Source organism: Lycium ferocissimum, unplaced genomic scaffold (genome assembly GCF_029784015.1).
Source record: "Lycium ferocissimum isolate CSIRO_LF1 unplaced genomic scaffold, AGI_CSIRO_Lferr_CH_V1 ctg10778, whole genome shotgun sequence".
Taxonomy (NCBI): domain Eukaryota; kingdom Viridiplantae; phylum Streptophyta; class Magnoliopsida; order Solanales; family Solanaceae; genus Lycium; species Lycium ferocissimum.
Window position 1 is genome coordinate 21,959 of NW_026713487.1, and position 13,033 is coordinate 34,991.

Sequence of the window (13,033 nt, forward strand, 5' to 3'; positions counted from 1 at the left end):
GAACTTGGTGGTTGGAAGAAAGTATTTGAGCTCGAGCGTTGGAGCTACACCGGATTCCTGGAAAAAGTTCCTCTTTGGTTCGTTTGCTTTGTAATGTGAGGCTACTTACTAATAGTTTGAATGCCTCTTTCGTCCACCCATCTCAATTTCAACTTCTGAGCTCAAATCGAAGCAAATGGGTGAGTCTTAGGGTTAGCTAATCCCTTAAGAAACATCAAAGAACAAGATTAATTAAAGAAATAAAGACCCACTTCATTAGAAATAAAAACTATTCAATACATAAGCATAATAAGAGTTTCAATACAAAACTTTAAAAATGTGTATTTTCATAAACAAGTTTCAAGTAATGGATTAGAGTACTACACACTTAGATATTCAATACATAACATAAAATTGAAGAAAGGGTTAAGAATTTGCGCATTAAAATGCTCCAATCTTCTCTTCCAAGGTGTGGGTTGATGAACTCTAGCTTCCCGAGCTTGAAAATATGGAGAAAATATTTTCTCCCATGTCTTGTTTTTATAGTTTCACAATCTTCCCCACTAAAAGATGACAAAAACAGCCCAAGATTTTCAAATATTCAAAATTGCGGTTCTGGCCACTTTTTGCACTTTTCTCATTTTCTTCACCTTGACCTCTTTTTGAGTTGTTTTTCACTTGATTTCTTCATGATCACTTTTCAATAATATAAACCTCTAAAATTGAAGTAAACCATAGTAAATGCACTAATTTCTTCAAGCAAACATAACAAAAATCTAAGCATAAAGAAGAGATAAGTTGGTAAAAATACCAACTTATCAGGTATCATCTCAGGCGAGAAGGGTGAAAGAGCAGAAGCTGAAAGCAGAGAGGCCGAGAAAGGCGAAGATGTTTGTTACGCTGTTAAAAGGCGAAGCAGCGATGCGAATTGTAATTAGTTATTCAAAGTTAGCTACGTATAGTAATTATTTTAAACTATAGCTACGAATGATAAATACCAAGTAAATGTTAGTTACACCATGTAAAAATCCCAATTATGTAACAGGTAGGGCATGTGATTGGTATCCTTTAACATATAGCCAAATATTTTATAAACTATCTGAAGTTTAACCACTTGATAACAAGTTAAATTCCTAAACTTAAATACATAAAACTTTATACCATCTGGTCTCAAGTTAAACTTTGCCAAAAGCAAACTTCAGACATTTGCGTCTAAAGCATAAAAGCCCTAAATTTAAAATTAAAAACTCCAGATTTGATAGGCTCGATCTGCAAGAGTCAAACTTCAAACCTTAAGTTTAAAGTTTCGAGTCTGAAGTTGGCTTCTTGCAAAGATTATCGGATTTGAAGTTTGGTTTTTGCCGTTCAAATTTCAAATTCACCGGTATGAAATTTGAAGAGGCAGTTAAATTTTTAATTTGGTTTGTAAACTTCAAGCATTCTTTAAATTGTGATGCTAAAAACAACTATTTATGCATTTCCTCCCTCCCAATTGTTAGGAAAAGCTGTATTTATTTTTCAGTAATAATACAATTTAACTGTTAGTCTTTCATGTGAAAACACAAAAGGTACAAACTATTACAGTTAGGATTCGCTACTAACTCTTTTTAAGTGTTTTTTCAAAAAACTTTTTATGAGATTAACTTCCAGAAAACAAGTTTGTGCATCTAAGTTAAATATGATAACCACGCACTTACCAGGCCCAATTCTTGGGTAAATAAACACACACACACACACACTCTTATCTATGCACTACTCTCGCCGTTCACTTCTACTTGTTTACTTTAGTATATCAAAAAAAAAAAAAAAAAATTCTGTTTTACCCATAACATTATTACTCTCAAATCATTTTCAAGTCTATTAAAACTATGCACCAATTAATATAGGTATCATGATAAATTATGCACATTAATTATTATTTTTTAAGAGGTGTACAAATTTCATAGTGGACAAGTAAAATTTAACGGAGGGAGTTCTATTTTAGTTATTTTCTCAGCGAAACCTAAATGGAAATAAAAATTATTAAAGGATTTCAAATCCTTTAATAATTTTTAATTAGAGGTTGAATTCCCTTGATTTAATGATAATCAAGGTTCCGCCAAACACAACTCGTAAAATAATAATTTAAGGTGATCATTTAAATCGTTTAAAGTTGACAAGAACAAATTAAATACTCCCTCTGTTCACTTTTACTTGTCCACTATGGACTTTGCACACTTCTTAAGAAATAATAAATGAAGTGCATATTTTACCATGATACTCATATTAATTGGTGTATAATTGTATTGAATTTGAAAAATGATTTGAAATGAGTAATTAATGCTAAGGGTAAAATAGGAAAAATAAATTATTTTTCTCTTGATATGTGAAGGTGGACAAGTAAAAGTGAAAATCTATTTTTGAAATAGTGGATAAGTAAAAGTAAACGGAGGGAGTAGATTGCAATAAATTTCCTGTATAAAATTGTACGCAAAGAAAATTACTGGGTATTCCCTATTTTCAAGAGAGACTAAATTGTACATTCTAATTTTCCCATACAAAAGGGCAAAAAAAAAAAAAAAAAAAAAAGTTAGTAAATGGAAAGACCAACCACTTCCTCTTCCTTTTCGTGGTTCGAGACCAAGAAGTAGTTTACTGTAAATATAAACATTTAAAAGGAAAAGTAGCATACCGTCCTTAAACCTAAGGTCCGTAACTAACGTAGTTTTTTAATGATTCATGGCGACAAAATTTAGCTGGCACTAATGAGTATCTCATATTTCAAAATAAAGTTCAAATACCAAAACTTGACCAACACATCAAAAAAGAAAGGGATAATTTCAGAGACCTCCCATCACGTTTACCTTCATTACACTTTTCTCTCCTGTAGTTTACAATATTACGCTTAACTCCGTTATTCTCATTTTCACGTGACAGTTGTTTTTATCTATTTTTCATAAATGTAAATAAATAAGAGTTTGACTATTGTGCCCTTCTTTAAATTAAACCTTTCTAATTAAACAATTTTGTAGAAATCTTTTTAACAAGTTTTTTAAGAATAAAAAACCCTTCGCTCTAAAGTCCTAATTCTCGACAACCATAGAATCCACATTTTTTAATTCGTCTTCCGTCTCCTCTTTTATTTCTAAGCAAGATCATCACCAATCTTTTACGCAAAAGACAGCAAATCACGGAGGACTGATTTGCAAATGCCATAGCGTTTGGTGTTGCATATTAAGAATTCTTATTCTATAGATTGTGATGCTATACTTTAACACCCAGATGTGCTCTTTTTCTCTTAATATATTTATTAAAGGTGTTATAAATTAATCATTGACCAAAATTGTTAAACCTCATTAAGATTTATGTAAAGCTTGATTATATAATTCATATATCAAATTCATGATTATATTTGTGTGTTAGTCTTTGGCAGCTATCTTAAAGGAATTTAGGAAAGAATATATTATACAAAGGAGTATATTAGTAAGGGCAAAGTAGTCAAACTCTTATTTATTTACATTTATGAAAAATAGGTAAAAAGAATTGTTACACAAAATGAAATAAGGGAGGTAAGCGTAATATTATAAACCACATGAGAGAAAAGTGTTACGAAGGCAAACGTGAGGGAAGGTCTCTGAAATTATCTCAAAAAAAGAAAAGAAAATGGGAAGTATAAAAAATGTGAGTAGTGCAAATTGAAATAAAGTGGATTCAAGATATGCACTCGTGAATGGTGTGACCTAGCGATTAATAAAACAAGTATTTAAAAATTACGGAAGATCAAAGTTCAAATCTCATCGTTAAAAAAGAGATTTGCATACATCTCTACATTAGCCGTCCTTTGAAGTACGTCATAATTTGCATACAAACCTAAATCATCAAAAATATTTAAAAACATTTGACGATTCAGGTGTGTTTGCAAACTCTGACATACAAAGGCTATCAAAAAGCTGTTAAAAAGTGAACAAAAATGTGTATTAATTGACGTCAGGCTTTAAAAAGTTGTGGTGTTTATATAGATGTATTGGGTAATGTCAAAAAAAATCTTGGCGGTTAAATTTATGCCCAACTAGAATATTTGGGAGGTTGTGTTTATACCACTTAGAAAAACCTAGTTATGTGTAATAACATTTATAACCCTTCTGTACATTATGATAATTTAATTCCTACCAAATACTAATGAGAGACGATAATTAATTATACTCCTACCAAAAAAATTGCAATTTGACGTAGTGTGATTTCAAGATCTACATACTATCATCGATAATTAATTATATTCCGACCCAAAAAATTGCAATTTGAAGATCTGGTTTCAAGATCTACATACTATCACCTGTGAGCGTAAGCTGATTTGAACACCAACGTTATTAAAAAAATTTATTTCATCCTTTGAAGTATGTCATAGTTTTCATACGAACCTGAATCGACATATGTACTATAAAAGATCTATGCTGCTCGAACTCCTGAAGGATTCCTAAAAAATGTAGCTAAATGTGCGTCGAATCCTCTAAAAATAATGTAATTTCTGAGGATCCGGCCCGAGTGCTACAAAATTTTTGGAAAAAAACGATTGACCAGCACTACTACGTTGTCGATTCAAGTGCATATCAAAATGGGTATTGAGCTTAAGTGAGTCTTCAACAAAATTGCTAGGTTTTTTTATATATGTTTTATATATATATATACACACACACACACACACACACACACACACACACTAGGTAGTGGTTGCCCGTGAGCGCACGGGCCCAATATTTACCTATATGTATTTGTGTGAAGATGTCTTGTCATGCAGACTGGATAGTCCAAGCATTTTGTTTGCACTGTTTCTGCTGAAACATATTGTTTAGACTGTTGATATATATACATTCATGATTGTACTGTCTATGCATATATGCACATTATTTACACATTCACATAAGCTGGTATTGGCGAAAGGCACAATAGTCGGCTCCTATTTTGTTGGCAGTCATGTCCGCAGTTGTTGTTTGTAGCTGTGTGACTGTGTCTGACAAAATACATGTAGAGGTTATTCATGACGAATTTCTTGTTAAATAAGAGGAGTGTTTAAATAGTGGATGTAGATAATGCAATAGCAGCAGAGTTGGGTTAGTTGTGTGACACACCTTTTTAAAACATTGTGTGCCGCATATATTCTTGTTTTTCTTTAATCCAGCTTTCAAAATAGGCAGTGCAATGTGGCAAAGATAGCAGTTTGAGGTCTTTGCTTCAAAAGCTTCCTGGGAAAAGCAAATGAAAGCACAAGTGTCTTGCAAGAAGATGATAGTAACAAAAGATAGAAACCGAGTGATAAGTGAAGATAAAAATCATCCCTGTTTGAGAATGTTATTATCTCTAGGGGCCATCTTTCAAATCAAGTCCTATTGTTCAGAATGAGCTATTCTTTTTAGCTTCTAAATAGTTCTCCGTAGTATACAAGCAGCAAGACATCAAGATAAAGGGTCATCTTCCCTTCTTCTATCAAGAGGCAAAAGTTTTCATTAATAAGGCAAAAGTCAAGCACTAAGATAATGCTGTTTCTTATAACAAAAAAAAGGAGTTCATCGATTATTTCAGTAAATATTCGACCAACCCCAATCCTTTAACCCATTAACATCTTAGAAGATTTCACAAAACCTTTATCACTTGGATAGAAGGCTACATGACATCTGCAAGGTAAAAAAACACTAATGCTTTTATTTTGTAAAACAAACATGAATCACAATAGAATACAAACATAGCAGATACATATATATGTGTATAAAGCAGGCAACAGCAAAGGTCACAGCACAACTTTGTTCAGTTAGTTTCTGCTGACTAAAAACAGAATAAAATAATCTGTCAATGTAGAGTTATTTTAATGTCAAACCCAGCTATACATCAAGCCTTCTTTTAATCACTATCAACCCCTTTAACATTTATTAAACTACCGTAAAAAACTTAGCATGTACTCATGTAAAGTTCATTTACATTCTCAGCATTTTTAATGTTATAGTAAAAGACTTAGCATGCACTCATGTAAAATTCATCAACACATGCACAAAGATATGAATGATTAATATGCTTTATTTCACTTAAATACTTTAGGCATCTTTGTTCAAGTTTAACGTTTCTGCCACTTCTTTTCCTTCAGCCCTTTGTAAAAAGCTTTGTGATCATTAGATGACACAGGTGCCAGATTTATGGATTAGAATTGTGAGAACACACAAATACTCCTTATAGCTGCAAAAGAGCTAGCTAGGAGTTTGGTGTTAGAATCGACTGAAGATACCAGGGGAAAGTACATGCTTTGGTAAAAAGTGACACAAACTTCATGTTACTGATAAAAACAATGTGCAGATTCTTAATGTGTTTTCTCACTATTGTTCCAATTTTATTTAGTTGTTCACAATATCTTTTACAGCTTGTTCAAGAGCCTGACGAATGAATTTTATAAAAGTTGTAGAGAAAACATCTATAGTATCTCTACCTCTCCAAATGATCATTTATCTACAGCTAAGGGATTGCAAGGATGGAACATTACATTTAGGAGGGATCTGAATGATTGGGAAATTGAAAGAGTAGTGGAGTTTTTTAAGACCTTGGAAGTCTTCCAGGGGTTATTAGAAGCAGAGGATAAGCTGCTGTGGAATCCAAGCAAAGATGGGGCCTCCACAGTCAAATCTGCCTACTTAACAATCAGCAACTATGCTCATCAGATAGTCGACTGGTAGTGGAAGTTTATCTGGAAGACTAATGCTCCTACAAAGGTTCTATGTTTCACCTGGCTGGTGGCTAGGCAGGCAGTATTGACTCGAGAAATGTTGAGAAGAAGGGGGTTCGAGGTATGCTCCAGATGTTTGTTTTGTGAATCTTACACAGAAACAAATAGCCATCTGTTTCTTCATTGTTCTTTCACTAATCGGCTGTGGCAGCTCTTTCTCAATATTGTGGGGATCAAATGGTGTGTGCCTGCAAACACTGTTGATCTGCTTAAGAGCTGGAACAGTTTGGGAGTTTCAGTTAGACAGAAGAAATGGTGGAGATTGGTTCCTGCTTGTATTTGGTGGACAATCTGGAAAGAGAGAAACTCTAGGGTTTTTGATGATAGGGGTAATCATGTGCAGGATATTAAGATGAAGTGTCTACTATTGTTTCACTTTTGGTGTAAAGAATGCTACTTAGAGGAGGTGGTTTCCTAAATAGATTTTATAGGGCTATTGTAACTATTGTTTAGGATTTTGTTAGCTGCGGGGACTTCTCCTCTATAAATATGGCTTCAGCACTGCCCTAGTGCTATTAATACCAATGTTATAAATTTCAAAAAAAAAAAAAAATCTATAGATCCCACTTGACTAATAAAACAGAAATAGAATCATCTATTATACCATGGTAGAAAATAGATCAATGTGCTTTGATTCTATATGATTCCAGCAACTTTTGGTGCAGATAAAATCAGAATAGAGAAAGTGGTGAAATTGTGGCTGATTAGCCAAGTTCTTTACAAGCAAATGAACTGAAAGAAAAAGAACATAATGCGAAATTTTCCTTTGATTTTAATTAACAAATGTAGCAGTAAATTTGATATGAAAGTTACTCGTTGGACTTTCTTACTCAAGAAAGACTTTAAATTTTTGAGTGGTTAAAAGGCCATCAGGTGCCTTTAGAAATAAACTTTAAACCACACGTCTAATCCGAGGAAGACGACTCAATAAATCATTGCAGACTTATTCCAAATTAACCATATATAAAAATGCATGAAAGACTTACTGGAGACACAGTAGGGGGCCCTGATTTCAGTTTTCTGTTAACTGCTGGAAGATCTGTCTTTGCTGGGTAGGTTTTGTTGATTTCTTCCTTCTAAGCCGACGTCCACAACCTTGCGCTTGCTTCTTCAGTGATGTCCATAATTGTTGCTGTTGGAATGGTTGGTGGGCATTTTCTTTTTCCTCATAGTTCAAAATAGATAGCTTTCTAATTGCTGAAATATTTGACAAAAGTATATTACTATATGAAGGTGCATAAGAACCCAAAAGAAGTTAAAACTTGTACCATTCCATTACGAACAAAGTAGCATAACAGAGCTATTGAACCAAAAGACTGAGAAGACAATTTCATTCCATTAATAAATTTCCAATTTTTTCTGTACAGATATAGCTATTTTCTGATTTTTCTCAATAATCTTGAAGTTCTCTAAGATAAAAATGCAGAAAGAACTCAGCAATTGAGGTGGATAATTGAGCTAATATAATTTTTCCTTAGAGATCCACCAATGCAAACACAGAAAATCAGCGTGTCACAATAGCCAAAGAAGTGTACAACCAATCATGTGTTTTTTTTTTTTTTTTTTTTTTTTTTTGAAAAGGTAACACTTAAACCAATCTAGTTATTTTGCGATATAGTTTGCAGAATCATACACAACTTTGTAAGAAAAATGAAGGGTACTGACAACTTATGATGATTACTCTGTGATCCCACTGCTCAAATAGCTTTAGCTTCAAATGAACCCCCTCTTAACTGAAAATTGGCATTGCATTATTCTCTTCGTTGCAAGCCACCCCTACCAAACACCCCTCTATTCTCTCTGTTGCAAGCTACCCCTACCAAACATCCCTTTTTTTTTCCCTTTAAACCAAAAGAGTAATTTATTCATTATATCCTAGCAGCTAGATTAAAATATATAAATAATTTGTCGTCCGTCTAATAGAACATAAGCACATGCATCATTTGAAGTTCATGCACAAACATGCACACTTTTATGTATCTCACCTTTAAACTAATAATTCTAATATAAGAACCTTCAAGGTATATAGTCCAACAGTAAACCACAAAAATAATAATTTAATCACATATTACATTAAACAAAAGTATCATCATAGCATATCAGTAAATAGAGTGACTACCTACCTGAAAAAGTAGGCCGATAATAATAGAAACGATCTCGAAAAAGCAGAGCTTAAAGTCCTGTGTTAACTACAACATCACATTCTTTCAGTAAATCAAATTTAATCTTTTTTCAAAAAGCATCAATTGTAGCATTACACACCACTATGACTCCAAATAAACCTAGTCTTAGCAAAAGGAAAATTTAAGAAACATAAAGTTCAGTCTACATTACAGGAACAAAAACCTCTTCTGTGTAAAAAAGGGAAAGGCCCAAATTATCTCTTGCTAGTTTCAGGTATCCTATATTTGTAACAAAATATGTTAATTATACAAAATAAAATCATAAAGAAGAAAAGAATTTTAAAAAGATAGAAAAAAATAATTCTCCGAAAATTACAAAATTCCTGAGAAGCTATGGGTAGAATGTTTCCACTTACCAATCTATTTCAGCCACGCGAAGCATATAAGGGGTGTTTCCTATCCTCTATTACCTGAAAGAATAAAACGAAAATTACATTTGGTAGGCATCACTAAAATTGAGTAAATGGTATCGCAGTAGTTTGTACTGCCGCAACGAAAAGGCCACAAAAAAAGCACAAATACAGTTACACACAGAGAATCAAAAATGCTAGAATTGCATGCCTAGCTATCATCGTCAGTTCAAGCCCTTCACGATATAGTACTGGGCATCTTCAGTATATCAAACACAAAAGAAATATTGAATGCCAGTAATAGAGGAAAAAACAAAAGACAAATAAAAGAGAATAAAAAACCTATTAATAAACAATAGAAACGAAGAACAGGGAAAAGTAAATTGCAGAGATGTAATACCAATTGAGCTGAAAGACCCAGCAACTGAGAAGATAATTGAAGAATATTCTGGATGGATGAAGAATGAGTAGAAAGAGTGAATGAAAAATACGGAGACGGCTGTTCAATTCAAGGGTTACTAAATGACACGTGGTATAAATGTTGTTTAAAGTCTAATATGCCCTTGAGCTAATAGTGGATCAAGCTGGCATGTCGACGAAACCCATGCTTCTATATAAGTAGATAGAAATATTGAAATTATTCCCTACTATAATTAGTTTGGAGGCTGTGATTATAACGCTTAGAAACCCTAGTTCTTTGAAATTACATTATAGCCCTTTTAGATATTTATATTATGACATTATTAACTTTGATGTATTGTTGGGCATCTCATCTCATTATATATATATATATATATATTATTTCTAATATATAGAATAAATATAACATTGTAGTTTGTCTTCCCATCTATAAAATTTTATTATATTAATGGTTTTTGGATCCGAATACAAAATCGGCAAATTTATTAATATTTTTTTAAAAATGAGAGACATGTATTAAAAAGAAATTTTTCGGCTAAGATTTTATTAAAACAAGTATATTTAACCATAGTTAAGTGAATAATTTTAATTTTAATTCGACTTAATTTGGAAAGAAAAAGATATTATTATTTTTTATCAAATATTTGATTTATATAATTTAAATGTTAAATTATTAAATTAATTTAACATATTTAAAGCAAAACAAAGTTAGAAAAACATTTTATTTTGAACAATACTTTTTTTTTATTTTAAAACAGGAAAAAGATTAAAGAACATTTTAGAATGTTAGGCTGACGACCTCTCGCCTATTTTTTTAGGAAAATGTTCTACAATTTTAATATTAATTTGTTATATAATTTATTTATTCATTATTTGATTTCCAAAATTTGATATATATTTTTTTTTTCGACATTAATCTCTTTCAAAATTATTGGAGTAAGAATAAAAATAAAAAGTAATTAAATTCTATCTTATTTTAAAAATAAATATTTTAAGTATATTTATTTAGTAAATATATAAATGAATTAATGAATAGCATCCATACATGAGCTTTGATTTCCTTGTTCAAATACAGCATTAATGCCTGACTCTGCATACTTAATATAAAAACTTTTATTCTGACACAGATCTTATGGTTTATACCACTTTCTGAAACAACAATTTTACCATTTTGAATTCGTCTTTTCTTCCGGTTCTATGACTGTATTTTTCTGGATTTTCCCAAGTTATTTCCTTATCATATTGTTTGATTTTTTTCATTTTTGATGGCATGGTATTAATTTGTTTTCTTTAAACATATATATATATATATATATATATATATATATATATATATATATATATATACACACACACACACACACACACACACTATATATCAAAATACTGTTTAATATAACATTGTTTTTCTTGTTAATTATTTATATAAAACTTTATTATATTGATATTGAAACGTTGACTACGAATACAAAGTTTCTCATGTTTTCATCAAATTTCATCTTTGCCCCATCGTTTTTTTTTTTATATATGGGGTATAGTTTTTTTTTATATTGCTTCATTATGATTAATTTGGTTTGATTTTTTTACTTTGTAGTTTGGAGATGGTTTTTCAATTCAACTTTTTTTTTTTTTTTTTTTATATATATATGTTTGATGTTGTTTGAAGGGAAAATGGAAGTTTTGGTTCTTTTTTTTTTTTGAAGAACATTATTAGGAGATGCATGCTTATTTTTATGCATATATATATATATAATATATTAGTTTATCAAATTACTATTAATAAACTTTTATGTATTTTGTCTTTAGTATGAAGAAACTTTATTAGAGTTCCGTCTGATTTGAATAAAAAATTGCTTTTTTTAATTTATATTTTTTTAATATGCCGTTGATATAAAATTTTTTTTAAGTAATCAGTTGAGTTAATTTATTTTTTTTAATGAGTTTGGAGGTGGCTTGTAGTTCCAATTTTTTTTCTTTGCTCGGTAATTTAGGATGAGGGCCCACCCCTTTTTTTTTAAGGGACAATAAGGGATAAAGCTTAAGAAACCCAAATCTCTTATATAGTTTCTTCCTTTTTTTTTTATTTTCATTTTTTATATTGGTGTTATTTAGTATGGGGCCCAGGTTTTGGATATTATTAGTTTGTATTTACATTTTTGCATATATATATATATATATATATATATATATATATCTTTATGTTCAATTACGATTAATATAATATTGTAGTTTGTTTCGTATCTAAATCTTTATTATATTAGTGTTGATCTTAATACGCATCGTGTTTAATATGGGGCCCACATTTTTTTTAATGATACATGGGTGTTTGTTTTTTAAATATGGGATTCACTTTTTTTTTCAATATTGATTGATTTTGTTAATATGGGGTTAAACTTTTTTTTTCCTCGATTTTGGATGTGGTGAGTTCTTTTTTTTTTTTAATAATTTAAACAAAAACTATGCCTACAATTTTTTTTAAGGGCTTGATGTTGGGCCTAAAAAAAAGCGATTTTGGATGTGGTGAGTTTTACACTTTTTTTATGTTGTTTAATATGGGGCCTACAATTTTTTTTTTAAGGGTTTGATTAATATGGGGCCCAAAAAAAATTTTTTTTTTTTTTTGGGGTTGATTAATATGGGGCCGTAAATTTTTTTTTTTTTTTTTTATGGGGGGTCCACAGACGAACGACGAAGGTGCCTTAAACCGGCTCTTCTAAAGGGTAGAAAAATAGAAATATTGAAATTATTCCCTACTATAATTAGTTTGGAGGCTGTGATTATAACGCTTAGAAACCCTAGTTCTTTGAAATTACATTATAGCGCTTTTAGATATTTATATTATGACATTATTAACTTTGATGTATTGTTGGGCATCTCATTATATTGTTTTGTTGCACTAAATATATATTTTTCTAATATATAGAAGCGGCCTAAAGCACCTCACGGTTGTCATGCCAGCTTCCAAGGATAATTTGGTCAACAAATTATATATTTTTGGATACTCTTACTGCTCCATTATCCTTTCTCTCCATTTCTTTATTAAGATATATTTAGATGAGAGACATGTGTTTTATTTGATTTTTAAAGGCCAAGATTTTATTACACTAACAAGTATATTAACCATAGTTAAGTGAATAATTTTGGAAAAACACTCTCCAACTTTGGAAAGAAAAAAATATTCCCCACAATTTTTGGTTCCCATTAATATCATTAATTCCAGCTTATATAACAATATTTAAATGTTAAATTGTAGAACATGAACCTAATAACGTGTTTGTTTAGCTTGATAACAGTAGTTAGTCTTCAAAAACATTTTGGGTTTTGAACAATGTTTTTGTTTTATTTCATAAAACAGGAAA

At 30.9% G+C, this 13,033-nt stretch overlaps 1 long non-coding RNA gene across 5 annotated transcripts; it reads right to left on the reverse strand.

Annotated features, from left to right (window-relative positions):
* Positions 1 to 4,759: 4,759 nt before the first annotated feature.
* LOC132041584 (uncharacterized) lies at positions 4,760 to 9,759 on the reverse strand. 5 transcript variants are annotated; one of them, XR_009411114.1, is made up of 5 exons: positions 9,655 to 9,759; positions 9,261 to 9,314; positions 7,708 to 7,918; positions 5,085 to 5,198; positions 4,760 to 4,966 (listed from the first exon to the last, which is right to left on the reverse strand). It is a non-coding gene; the product is annotated as an uncharacterized LOC132041584 (long non-coding RNA). The 5 variants fall into 5 exon arrangements; XR_009411113.1 differs by lacking the exon at positions 9,261 to 9,314 and having other exon boundaries at positions 5,085 to 5,194; positions 9,597 to 9,756; XR_009411112.1 differs by lacking the exon at positions 9,261 to 9,314 and having other exon boundaries at positions 9,597 to 9,756.
* Between the last annotated feature and the right edge of the window lie 3,274 nt (positions 9,760 to 13,033).